Source organism: Saccopteryx bilineata, chromosome 9, assembly GCF_036850765.1.
Source record: "Saccopteryx bilineata isolate mSacBil1 chromosome 9, mSacBil1_pri_phased_curated, whole genome shotgun sequence".
In the NCBI taxonomy this organism is placed as follows: Eukaryota; Metazoa; Chordata; class Mammalia; order Chiroptera; family Emballonuridae; genus Saccopteryx; species Saccopteryx bilineata.
In genome coordinates, this window is record NC_089498.1 from 31,251,373 (window position 1) to 31,264,547 (window position 13,175).

The window sequence follows — 13,175 nt, forward strand, 5'->3', positions numbered from 1 at the left end:
GCATCATGGCTGTGCTGTTTGATAAAGTTTAAAACTAGGGAAAAAAGTGAGTAAACACCACTAAAGAAACAGTTAAATCAATGGTGGTATATTTCTACTAAAGAATACTATGCAGCTGTTAAAAAGAATTCATTTTATCTACTTATTTGATGATCATACAGAAAACACATTTCTTTCCATCGTGGTATCAAAAAAGTATCACCCTTCCAGGCAAGATCGAGGCTGGGGTCACCAAGTTTACATGCTGAGGCTTTTCCCTGGAGCCTGGTTGCAGCCTAGCATGTGTGCGCAGGCGGGGGAACAGAAAGGCAGTCCAGGAATGAGATGTTCCAGCTTGTAGACTTCACCCCTGGAGGTAAATGAGTCATGATGGTGACTTTGGGAGTTTGGCAGGAGCTGGGGGAAGGAGATGTACTACCACCAGAGGTAGGTGGACAACTTGAGTTAGGAAAGTTCCGATGTGCACATAGCACAAGATTACTTTCCACACCTGGAGAGCTACAGGCCTCTGGAGCAGTTTGGGATGGCAGGGCCCACGGTTCCAGCTGCTCTGAACCCTCTGTTCCTAAGGGCTGGCTCAACCACAATGTATCTTATTGTTTTGCAAGTTCCAGGCAGAATTACTAGAACAATCACCACAATACCAAGACAATACATTGTTTGAAGCTATTATTGACTCTATTGCTAATGCAGTGATGGCCAATTATAAAAAGAATTACCTATACTCAGGCTTTTTAGGTTTTGAGAAAATAAAGAGTAAAACATTTATGATGCATTTTACAAATCCTTTTGGACTTAAGGGTTGCTATATTTATTGAACTATCAAGTTCCATTTGAATTCATTGCAATGTTTTCCTCATTGCTTGAATAATACAGTATTCTATGAGAGAGTTTATTTTTACTGCATCCACAAGGTTGATATTGGAATTCTTTCAAGTGTACCATTATGCTACATAATTTGTACCAATATTTACTGAAATATTTATTTTTCCACATACACAATGGCTACTGGCAGAGTTTATTCCAATGTATTATTATTGTTTACCACATGGCTTGGCCAATTTTGACTGATATTTGCTTTATTTTGCATGTACTGCAGAGGAGTTCCTTCAAATATACTTTCAATCATGGCTTCCTTTTTTTAGTTACCAGCATTCTGTGTTTGCTTTTACGCTCCCACATGTCAGATCACCTCCTCCTCCACCAGTGCATGTGTTCTGCTGTGAGCTACATAAGATCACTGACAAACACATATACATAAACTCTTTTCTTTAGCTAGGTAATTTTAAAAACTCATCATCTATTGACTTTATTGGGGTGACATTTGTTAATAAAATTATATAGGTTTCAGGTATACAATTCTATACTATATCATCTATGTATTGTATTATGTGTTCACCACCCCAAGTTGTCTCCTTCCTCACCATTTATTTCTACACCCTCTGCTACCTCCCCCATCCCCTTTTCCCTATAGTAATCACCATACTGTTGTCTATGCTTATGGGTTCCTCCTTCCTTCCTTCCTTCCTTCCTTCCTTCCTTCCTTCCTTCCTTCCTTCCTTCCTTCCTCCCTCCCTCCCTCCCTCCCTCCCTCCCTCCTTCTTTCCTTCCTTTTGCTTAATGCCTTCACCTTTTTCACCCAGCCCCACGACACATCTCCCTTCTGACACCTGTCAGTCTATTTATGAGTCTGTTTCTATTTTGTTAGTTTATTTTATTTATACAAAGAATTTAGCTAGGTAATTTGATACTGATATTTCAGTGTTGGTAAAATATTGCTGCATACTCAGAATTTAGTATTTCCTGCTAGATCCTACTAAACATACACAAAATGACATTTCCCTCTCAAAACCACTTCACAGTAACTTCTAACACATAATTATGAACACTACTTAATTCTTTATGTTATTATAATAGTACATATACAGTACATGGTGACCATACACAACTTATGCAAATGGGACACATTTGAGAGTGATAGGGGCACTATTAAAAATTAGGGTGGGACTGTAAGCATAAAATTGGAATGAATGGGGCCCTGGCCAGTTGGCTCAGTGGTAGAGTATTGGCCAGGTGTGTGAAAGTCCTGGATTCAATTCCCAGTCAGGACACACAGGAGAAGCAACCATCTGCTTCTCCAGCCCCCTTTCCCCACTTTCTTTCTTCCCCTCTTGACTCAATTGTTCAAGCAAAGTTGGCCCTAGGTGCTGAAGATGGCTCCATGGCCTCACCTCAGGTGCTAAAATAGCTCTGTTGCTGAGTAATGGAGCGACGCCCCAGATGGGCAGAGCATCACCTGGTATGGGGCTTGCCAGGTAGATCCCGGTTGAGGCACATGTAGGAGTCTGTCTCAGCCTCCCTGCTCTCAGTTAAAAAAAAAATAGAATAAATGGTCCTGGGCAAACTGGGACATACAGTCTCCATATTTATATAACCTGCATACCTATGTTAGCAAATAAGGAATACTGATACACTAATATCTACCTATATACTAATATTGGTAGATCATCATGATGCACTGTGTAGCAGAAGGAAATGTAGGGTAGGAGACAATAGTATGGGAGAAACAAACACTCCAGCCCTCTTCTCTATGCAAATATATACACAAACAGAATTTGAGGCATGTTGGTAAAAGGGCTCTTTGGCCTTATCTGCCATGTTTGACTGTTTACAAGGAAAATGCATTATTTGAAATAGTTACTTTTAAAACTAAAGAGAAGTATTCTGAGTGGATAGAATTAAGAGCTTGACTGAGATGTCATTTTGAGTGGGCTTTTCAGCCCAGTGTGGTTTAAAATCAACACACACCAGGTGAGTGATTAAATATATCCAAATTTACAGTAGAGTGGCAAAGATTATAATTTTTTTCCCTCTAGCATGATGTAACTTCAAAAAAGCCCTCCCATTTTCAGTTTAGAGTTCAGATTGAAGTATTTAAAACCACAGTAAAAAGACCAGCACCCCTCAAATAGCTGTGACTCAGTGAGACGTTTTCATTACAGCCATCACTATTTGGAAAACCAGTTCTCATTTAAACTCCAGCCCTATGTTGCTTCTTACTGAGCATTCCACCTGAATGCTTCAAACTCACTAGCACGTGTCACATTTCTTCCTGGACACACCAGCTTCCCCTCCAAACCCTTCAGCCTGTCCCGGCGGAAACACCATTAAGGACCTACATGTATTCGTTCTTTGTGGGTTACAAAAAGGGCCTCCATGCATTCTCATCCACACAAGCTCCCTGTGAGATGAGCGAGGAATGCATTATCTCCACTTCGCAGATCAGGGGGAGATTTGCCCAGTCAAACTGTACTAAGCAAACAGATCCTGCCTAAGGAAGGGCAAGCAAGAGCATGAGACTCTTGAGCACAGGGGGAACCATGATCGGCCACTTCCAAAGAACTCTTTTCCACTTGGGCGACGAAGGTTTAAGGTGTTCCCAGAGTTTGAAGAAACTTCTGAAGTGCTTTGAAAGTCTCCCTTTCTATGGGAGAATTCAAACATCTAAAAAATACTTCTACAGCCTGACCTGTGGTGGCGCAGTGGATCAAGTGTCAGCCTGGAACACTGGGGTTGCCGGTTCGGGGCCCTGAGTTTGTCCGGTCAAGGAGCTGATGCTTCCTGCTCCTCCCTGCCTTCTCTCTCTCTCTCTTTCTCTCTCTTCTCTCAAATGAATGAATAAATAAAAATAATTTAAAAATACTTCTACAAGTTAGACTCAGCATTTTTATTACTTTGGCAGATTTTTTATTAGGCCCGGGCTCCTTGCTCAGAATGATGCAAGAGACTGCAGGGGAGGCAATTATCAGTCTGCTGAAAATTAGGTGAGCTCTGCTCTCAAGATAGTGCCTTAGAATGCTAACTGAGGGAGAGAGAATTAGGACATGTGTAATATGACCAATGTCAGTACACAAATAGGTACAAAAGCAAACCAACTGTTCTTGGAGAATGTAGGACGGGTTATTAGGGCTAACACGCCATACTCCTGACTTTAAACAAGTTGAATTCTAGTAGATTCTCTCTCTCTCTCTTTCTTTCTTTCTCTCTCTCTCTCTCTCTCTCTCTCTCTCTCTCTCACACACACACACACACACACACACACACCCCAACCTCCCCCCACACACAGGTTTACATGGTAAAATAATGCTTTGCCTTTTGATGTAACTTAAAAGTTATGCAGCAAAAGTCACTATGTACAGTTACATGGTTTTTGTTTTTTGCAACAAATAAATAGTTTATTTTAACTGCAAATGCAGTTTGGGTGATGTTTGGCCTTGGAGAGTGTCATGTGAAAACCATAAAGCCACCTCAAACATGGTAGTTAAGAGTCTGGTGTCTGCATTCAGTGGAACTGGCTCAAATCCAAGCTTTGCCACTTCCTAGCAGAATGATTTTGGGTGATCTTGAGCAAGATTCTCCAACTCTCTAAACCTTCATTTTTACACGTGTAAACTGGTAATACAAATATCTACTTCTTAAAGTCATTTAGAGAACTAAATGAGCTCAAGAAAAAGCCTCACACATAGTATGTAAACACAAGTAGTAGTAGCAATTAACTTAAGAATGATCACCTTTCAGCCTGACCTGCGGTGGCACAGTGTGTAAAAGTGTCGACCTAGAACACTGAGGTTGCTGGTTCGAAACCCCAGGCTTGCTTGGTCAAGGCACATATGGGAGTTGATGCTTTCTGCCCCCCCCCCCTTCTCTCTCTCTGTCTCTCTGTCTCCTCTCTCTAAAAAAATTGAATAAATAAAATCTAAAAAGAAAAAAAATATCTACCAGAAGACATTTAAAAAATAAAAAAAATTAAAAAAGAAAGAATTATTACCTTTCAGTAACATAGTAAATGAGAGTGACAGGCTAATATCAATCATATCCCAATGTTGAAAAAACTCAGAAGCAAAATCTCAGTGGCAGTTACTTGATCACAACTAAGCAGAGGTGTTGTGATTGCCCCAGCAACACAGCAAATCATTTTTCTTTAAAGCTGGGGAGCATTTCAGATCCATATCTGCTAATCAAGATACTAGTGCTTAATGAATGGTTAGGAGCACAAGACGACTCATCCTCATAAGAAAAATTTAAAATATAGGAATGGTGGCTTCGCTCCCTTCCTCAGCATCATTTTGTGGCAGCCAGACCTGCAAATAAAAGGGGGCCAGCAGCAGGTTGAGTGGCCTGGGTGGCCAGTGTGACCTCAGCCTCTGTCTGAAGAGGATTCAAGATGACTAACCCAGTGAGCAACCTCTTCACAAAAAGGTTTGACTGAGTGGAACAGATTTCAAAATGATGGCACGAGAAGAGTTAATGTTATGATGGAAATAGCATGAAGCATATGTGCAAGCTTTGAGGGCAAATACACAGATCTGAACTCTAATGATATAACTTAAGGGCTTAAGAGAACTGGAAAAATAAAACGAAAGCAGCAGCAATAACAAGAGTCTGCATGCAGGGAAAACACCCTAGTAATGTGACCAAAGAGCAACTGATGCCAGTGTGTACTCCTCAAATCCAGGACCGCAAGTAAGTCCTTCAGCCTATTGTTGCCCGGCTGAGATCAACAACGGTAGACCCAGTGATCAACTTGTTTTTCCTAAAAAGGAAACTGCAACAGACTAAAGACAAGCCCAAAATGAACTGAATACCTGGAATTTTACACTCGATAGGTAGACAAATCATACACCCCAGCCAAGACTTCCATGACTGTCCCACTATGAGAAAGCGGTGGTGGGACAGCCAACTACTTGTTTCCACACCAAGACTCAGATGTTTTGAGTAATAATAATAATAATAATAATAATAGCCACATTCTTATACTATTTAACTTGTAATGGTTAATGCAAAACTTACCAGATGAACCTTGTGTTTCAGATTTTTCTCTTCCCCTTCCTTACTTCAGAGACCTTATGACATCGAACTGCTCCAAATAAATAGCCACCTGCAAAAAAACAAAACAAAAAAAATCCTTCTAGAACATGTAGACCCTTGAGAAATGTTTCTGTGTCTTCAGTTTGGAGGAATAAAGACCTAAAATCATGAATTGAATATGTAAAATTTCAGTGAAATGTAAAAATGGAATATGCATTACTCTTAACCTTGAGCACAGTTACTTAAGAGATACTCTATCAGTTTTGCCGATAAGACTGTGGACTTTGTGATTAAACCTCTGGGTTGGAACTCAAATGAGGTGAATTTTCCCTTCCAGGGTTTATTTGCTAAGAAATTTTAATAGGTATGAGAAAATCAAATAATAGATATCAATACAGTAGGTTATATATTTAACCATTCATAGTCCTTGAATGAGCCTTAAATCAATGTGGTTTTAACCAATGGTTTGTTGTTTGGTTGTTAATACTGTAGATAATCTTATTGAGAACTGTACAAACACGAAGGTATGGTATCAAATTTCAGGTTTACACTGTTTAAAGCATTATAAACATTCAATTCAAATGTATAAGAATATTGGCTGTGATGAGACTCACTGTGGTATTTTTTTAGTAGTGAAAGGTACTATAACTCTATTCCTTTCAATTGTTGAAAGAACTCTGTCATTAATGTTAATGGGAGAATGTGTTCCTTTACTGCATTTGGGCCTTTTTATTGCACTCTTGATATTAAATTAAATGTGCCTTGAAAAAAATTTTTTTTAAATATATAGAAGGTGGGGCAAAAGTAGGTTTATAGTGTTTCATGTGGACAATACACTAATAAATAATAATACAAGAATAAACTGTGTTTACAGTTGTAAGTACATGAAAGACTTTATTCTTGTATTATTATTTATTGTATTATAACTGTAAACCTACTTTTGCCCACCATTATATTGGTGAGGAAGTATTTTACTTTTAGATCTGTAATAGACAACCCAGGAGGACTAGGGAAAAAGACATCTAGAATATTTGTCAGGATTAAAATCCTACTTATTAGTGATGCCAAATTAAATTACTATGTTTCAACTGGCTCTGTTAAAAATAAGCATTGCAAGTTACTGCAGATTAAGCCCCTGTTGACTGAAAGACATTTTCCCAGGGCATTTTGTTATGGATCATTTCTTTGTAGTGAGCTAGATTTTACCTCAGTCATAATTACTTGGGTCCAGACAAAGATACCTTTCCTGGTGTGTGAGACCTAACATACAGAAGGGTAATACCATATGAGTTTGTCCAGTTTGGAGATGCTGTGAGTTGTTTGATTCCATTTCAGGTAAGATTTTCAATAGCAAACGGTTAATGGGTGTTAAGAGATCGGGTAACCAGGCCCAGCTGAATGGGTTTCAAAAGGAGCCCTTTGGCCAAAGGAAGCAAGTTTCAGGCAGGCTGGAAAAGTCAGCACTGAGATGTGACTCTGCTTGTCACTCAACAAACAATAAGTGGGCCTGCAGAAAGAAGGAGGGAGGCCCTTTTGTGGGGCCCATCTCCCCATTCATTCAGCAAAAGTGTCCTGAGCACCTGTGTTGCAAAGCATTGGGAAGCAGAGAGCCAGGGAGAATCTGGAGCCTCTCACTTAGCTGTTGCAAAGGCAGCACCTGTTTGGTATCTGGCAGCACTTCACCTCCTTGTTAGAAGATAAGAAACACTTGGAGTGAGGGCGCCCAACCCACACAGGCCTTCTGAATCAGAACTGCTAGGGGAAGAATTTGGAGTCTGTAATATATATTTTGTTTTGTGGTAAAGTAAACATAACATCAAAAGTTCTAAAGATGTTGGTTCTAATCATCCCCCTGCCTTCAAAACCCACACACACACTTACACACACACTAGTTTACTGGGTTTAGAGCTTCCCACTCTGCTCTTCTGTATAACATCACTCCTCTGGAGTCGATTTTCTTTTTTAAGTAAAAATTGTATATACATATTTAAGGTGTACAACATGATTTGATATACATACAAAGTGAAATGATTATACAGTCAAGCTGATTAACATTTCTCAGTTATTTCTTTTGTGATGAGAGCGCCTGAAATAAATCTAGAAATAAAATAAGTAGCATGATGACTGGAGTTAATAGTGGCATCTGTGTGTGTGTGTGTGTGTGTGTGTGTGTGTGTGTGAGCAGTGCGTGTGTGTTTTACCTTAGGCCTCCGGTGTTCTTATGTTCAGATAGGGCCGGAAATACAGGCTTAAAGGAAGGGGTAGCTGGGAGATCAGTGGTAAAAATCACCTGGCTGATAAATGTATTCGGCCAACCAGCTTATTGGGCTGGTGGAGAGACTGTTCTGTGTTCTCTGTAGAAGTTGACAAAACAGACACGGTCCCTACCCTGACCGGACACCAAAATTCTGGGAAACAAATCACTTTGTTAAGCAGGTTTCTTACCACAGAACGGGAGAGTTTGAATGAGGCTACTTAAAGGTAGGTCTAACCCAAATATACATGATTCTAAAGAAAATCAGTCCTATTCTGAAGGAAGAAATTCAAATGCGGCTGAAGGAGAGCCCCGCCCCTCCGTAAGGAAGAGGACACACAGGTGAATGCAGAGTGAGTACCTTTGGAAACCACAAAGTACGGTCACCTGTGCGGAGGAGTGGTCTGTAAACACTATAAACAAGGAACTTTTCCAAGCCATGGAGAAAAAGCCAATTCAAAAAACTTTAAGCAGAAAAGAAAATGGACCGACACTCACATGACACGATGATCCAGGATGAAGTTAGCCTTGGGTACGACTGGGTGGCAGAGCCCCGGTGATGTTTTCAAGGCCCTGCTCTCTCTGCGTTTCTTGGCTCTGCTGTACTTAACTCAAGGCTGCAACCAGGAGCCCAAACAAGATTACTAGAACTCAGTCTCTCCTTTGGGTTGGGAGAGTCCACGGCAGCCCCAAAGCCTAACCTTACGAAGGAGCACTCCTCACAGTGAGAGCATCACCAAACCGCACCCGAAGTTGAGAAGAGGACGCTGATTGGCCCACTTTATCCCAATGCATGCGCTCAGAAGGCACGACCATCTTCTGATTGGCCAGGCCTTGCAGATGGAGGTCAGCCCTATGGAAGGGCTAGCTAGGAATGGGTTTCTCTCATCAAAAAAGGAGAGTGAGCCTGACCTGTGGTGGCGTAGTGGGATAAAGCGTCGACCTGGAACGCTGAGGTCGCCTGTTCGATACCCTGGGCTTTCCTGGTCAAGGCACATATGGGAGTTGATGCTTCCTCCTCCTCCCCCCTCTCTCTCTCCTCTCTGAAAATTGAATAAATAAAATCTTTAAAAAAAGGGGGGGGTGAGGTGTCATTCTCTCAAACAAGGGATGCTAGCAACCAGTGACAATTTTAAGATGCTAACTGCTGGTGTTGGCTGCCAAGGCCAGCTAACAGGGGGGCCATTAGCACCAGAGCACAGAGCTTATTAAATCTGTGACAAAGCAATACTGGCTTTCTCATAATCACCATGTTAGGTGCTTGGGGAAAAGAAAACCTTTTCTTGAAAAGACTCCTTAAACCTCTGCTGCAGGCTTGAAAAATACTTATAGCCTAGGAAAACGTTAGGCCAGAATTGGACATTTGGCCTACTGTTCCTAACGAAGCACCCCTGACACCCATGACCAGGACAGCACTAAGAAAATCAAGGATTTCAACAGGGTTGCTGGGTTCTTTGTCTGTTCTCTCTTTTAGACACGAGCAGTTTTTGCATTACCTTTGGGTTCCACTACAGGGTTCTTTGTCCAATGTTATCCTCCAACACGCTAATGGACCTGTCTACTCTTTGGAAGTGCCACCTTGGGGTGGCAGTGCTGGGTGGCTTATGCCCAGGAGTCTAGGAATGCTTCCACATGCACTAGCTTTCTGCATTTTGGAGATTCAATCCAAGGTTGAGAGAAGGTGATGGCAGCTGGGAACCCTAGAACTAACGAGATTAACTGCAATATCACCTGACCTTAAAGAGGGCATCATCTTTCATATAATAGACTGAGTTCTTTAACCCTTTGAGTAGTGAGTTTTTTTTCATGCTCGCTGACCCCCTGGGAGTGAATTGTTTTTCAAAAAATGAAATTAGCCCTGGCCGGTTGGCTCAGCGGTAGAGCGTCGGCCTAGCGTGCGGAGGACCCGGGTTCGATTCCCGGCCAGGGCACGTAGGAGAAGCGCCCATTTGCTTCTCCACCCCTCCGCCGCGCCTTCCTCTCTGTCTCTCTCTTCCCCTCCCGCAGCCAAGGCTCCATTGGAGCAAAGATGGCCCGGGCGCTGGGGATGGCTCTGTGGCCTCTGCCCCAGGCGCTAGAGTGGCTCTGGTCGCAACATGGCGACACCCAGGAGGGTCGCAACATGGCGACGCCCAGGATGGGCAGAGCATCGCCCCCTGGTGGGCAGAGCGTCGCCCCCTGGTGGGCGTGCCGGGTGGATCCCGGTCGGGCGCATGCGGGAGTCTGTCTGACTGTCTCTCCCTGTTTCTAGCTTCAGAAAAATGCAAAAAAAAAAAAAAAAAAAAAAAAAAAAAAGAAATCAAAAAATGAAATTAGTTCCGATTACAGTTTTATTAACTTAATATCATGTTTGTTTGATAACCAATTTATTTAAACAAGAACATATATTTGCCTTTTTTAAATGTTGCCTTACAGATTTTTAAAATAAATCGATCGGACTCTGGATGGTCAGGAGGCACGAGGACGTACATGAACGTTTGTACTACTCAAAGGATTAAAGTGGTCAGTTTGCAGCTGCGGTTTGGAGGGAACACAAATAACTTTCCACTCTGCCTACATCCCTCTCTCTTCACTGGATCTTACAGCATTTAATAGCTCCACCATATCATATGCTAAATAACCGCATCATTTAGTCTTGACTTAGTTTACAAACAATTCTAGTGGGTTGGCTATTTTTTCCAGTATTCAACAAATAAAAAAACAGTAAATTATTTGTGTGCCAAAGGGAAAAAAAAATAACATTCATTCAAAAAATACTCACTGAACTTCTGTTTTGTGTAAGGAATTAGAGTAACTCAAAGTTCCTGCCCTCATGAAACTTGTAAGCATTAGACTATTAAAAGTTGTGATAAAGTCCACAGAAAAAAAGCAGGTTGCTATAAGAACTTGTAGCAGGACCAAAAGTAACTTGTTGGGTTCTGGGAAGGCCTCTAGAAGAAGAGACTCAAGTATGAAATAAACATTATGCTGTCAAAAAAAAAAAAAAAAAAAAAAAAAAAAAGGAGCAGGGTTGTAATAAACTTGAAACTCACAAATCTACAAAAAACCAGTGCAAGTAGGGCAGAGAAGTATGGTGTGAGATGTGCATGGAGCAGTAGGCAAGGGGCCAGATCAGGCAAGCCTCTTGGGTTATGTTAGGATGTTCAACGTGAATCTAGGAAGAGTTTTGAGTGGGGAAGTGACAGATTTACATCTTTATAGTGTCACTCTGCTTGGCATATGAAGAATGGATTGAAGAGAGGCAGGAGTGAATGTAAGTAGAAAAGTGATTATTATTGGAGTCCAGGGGAGAGAGGTAACACTTGTATAATGGGAGCATGAGCAGCAGGTAGAATCAATGAGCCTAATGGTGGGTTAGGTGTGTCACATTGCCTGACCTGTGGTGGCACAGTGGATAAAGCATTGACCTGGAATACCGAGGTCGCCAGTTTGAATCCCTGGGCTTACGGGGTCAAGGCACATATGGGAGTTGATGCTTCCTGATCCTCCCTCCTTCTCTCTCTCTCTTTCTCTCTCTCTCTCAAAATAAAATAATAAAATCTAAGAAAAAAAAAGTTATACCACGTTAAGGGGAGGCAGGGACCAAAGATTATCCTTGATTTCCGGCATGAGAAATTTAATGGGTACTGGTGACATTTACTAGGGAAAGAAAGCCTGTAAGAATGTTGAAGGATTGCAATCTCCATTTTGGATGTTGACTGAAAGATGCACATGAAATATTCAGGTGAAGATGCAGAGGTAGTTAGACAGATGGGTCTGGAACTCAGAAGAATGATCTGAGATAGAACTATAAATTTAGTACTATATGCTTGGATTAGAAAAGGAATTTAAAGCCAGGGGTTTGGACAAGACAACTTAGGAAAAAGGTATGGTATTAGAAAGGGAACTAGCTCTGAGCACTGAAGAAATTGACCATTTTAAATGGGAGTGGAAGAGATAGGAAAACTGATGAGATGCAGGGAGTGGTAGCAGACTCCAATATGGCCTCCAATGATCCCCACCTCCTGATATTCATGGCCTTGTGTGGTCTCCTCCCACATGCAGTAGGGCTAACATAATGTATGAAGCCAATATAGTGTAGAAGAGACAGTGCATGACCAAGGTTGTAGGTAGAAAACCTTTTAAGGTTTAGAGAGACTAAGCTACTACCTCAGCTGTTCTCACAACAAGAATCTTAAGGGGCCTGACCAGGCGGTGGCGCAGTGGATAGAGCGTCGGACTGGGATGCAAAAGACCCAGGTTCGAGACCCTGAGGTCACCAGCTTCAGCGTGGGCTCATCTGGTTTGAGCAAAAAAGCTCACCAGCTTGAGCCCAAGATCGCTGGCTCGAGCAAGGAGTTACTCAGTCTGCTGAAGGCCCGCGGTCAAGGCACGTATGAGGAAGCAATCAATGAACAACTAAGGTGTCGCAATGCGCAACGAGAAACAAATGATTGATGCTTCTCTTCTCTCTGTTCCTGTCTGTCTATCCCTCTCTCTGACTTTCTCTCTGTCTCTGTAAAAAAAAAAAAAAAGAATCTTAAGGGTACTGTTTGTTCCTCAGTGGTCTGAGCAGAAGCCCAAAGTAGAGACAGACTTATTTCAAAGAAATTTGTGGGTATAGCTTTTACTTGATGAAGTGAACTGCAAATAAGACTCATAGTTTATACATAAATTGTTCCAAATAATTATATTCACAGTAACACTACAACTTGGACTGAAAGAGATACAACACAAAATCTAGAGGGTTTTGGACGCCCAGCCCCAATTCTACTGGTTGGAAGCAGAATGAGAAAACTCTGTAGCTGTAATTAGGGGCTACCATTCATAGAAAAGGAAGGATGACTCTGAGAGTGGAGCCCGAGCCCAGACTCCAAGATGGCCCCCAATATTCCCCATCTTCTGCTATTCACACTACTGGGCAATTCCCTCCCACACTGAATAGAACAGACCTCTGTGACCAGTATATTATGGAGTGATAGTGTGTGATTTTTCAGGATAAGTCAGGAAAGACACTGCAGTTTCTACCTTGCTCTTGGATCACCTGCTTTGGAGAAACCAGTTGCCATGTCAT

At 41.7% G+C, this 13,175-nt stretch overlaps 1 pseudogene; it reads left to right on the plus strand.

Annotated features, from left to right (window-relative positions):
- The first annotated feature begins 3,380 nt into the window (after positions 1-3,380).
- LOC136313595 (pre-mRNA-splicing regulator WTAP pseudogene) lies at positions 3,381-5,972 on the plus strand (annotated as a pseudogene).
- Positions 5,973-13,175: the final 7,203 nt, after the last annotated feature.